The 814-nt window shown below is 38.7% G+C and overlaps 1 protein-coding gene across 1 annotated transcript in view; it reads left to right on the top strand.

Annotated features, from left to right (window-relative positions):
- The window catches only part of LOC119592239 (helicase domino-like), a gene marked incomplete at its 3' end in the record, with an annotated part of 26,783 nt that overhangs the window by 869 nt on the left and 25,100 nt on the right, over nt 1–814 (top strand).

Below are 814 nucleotides of genomic sequence, written 5' to 3'. Positions count from 1 at the left end.
GCTGTCAGGTCGTGCCGGTCGTACCCCGCCAGCTAAAAAAGAAAGGAAGAAAAGAAAACGCCTCACCAAAGTAAAAAGATCCCTTCCCCCTTCAAAATAATGAGTGACCTGAAAGATGCTCACCACACACAATTTCGTCCAGCGAGCTACCCACACCCATAGCACCCACGTCGCGTGCAATGGAACGAAAAGGGGGAGGAGGGATTGGGTGAATCATGTTCAGAAGGCGCCGAATGGATGTAATTGTTGCAAGATCTGATCCTTTTGTTCCCCATGGCTTGGCCCTACCCTCTCCCACGGCCACAATGCGGCAACAACATCATCCCTCCCCCTTCAACCCCTGCAACGAGGGATAGCGAGTAGGCCAAGCATTCACTCTTATGCATATGGATGTTAATATTTACTTTGCACAGCCAGGATATAACAAATAGGATGTTTTCCTTTGTCTGTGGCTTACCTTATTCAGAGTACATACACATAGGGGAAATTATTGTAGGAAAGTTTTATCATTGATTAACCAAACAATGTTTATTTGTTTTTAATTTATTGGTAGACAGCTACATGACATTCTTTTGTTTAAAATATCATGGCATGAATTGCCTGTATTGAAAATATAGCATTACAGAAATGTGTAAAACCATCAGTTTCTTTGTATATTTTGAGAACCTTTATCATATTTCAATTGTAATTTCTGTAATTTTTGTCTTTTGATTCATATTTTATAAACTTCTAGAATGGAAACATCATTAAGGAAACTTATTTTACAAAAGTTTGAATCATAAGACTATAGATACAATGTGATTTTGTGTTTAAA

This window comes from Penaeus monodon, chromosome 29, assembly GCF_015228065.2.
Source record: "Penaeus monodon isolate SGIC_2016 chromosome 29, NSTDA_Pmon_1, whole genome shotgun sequence".
NCBI classification, from domain to species: Eukaryota; Metazoa; Arthropoda; class Malacostraca; order Decapoda; family Penaeidae; genus Penaeus; species Penaeus monodon.
This window is presented reverse-complemented; position numbering and strand designations above follow the sequence as displayed.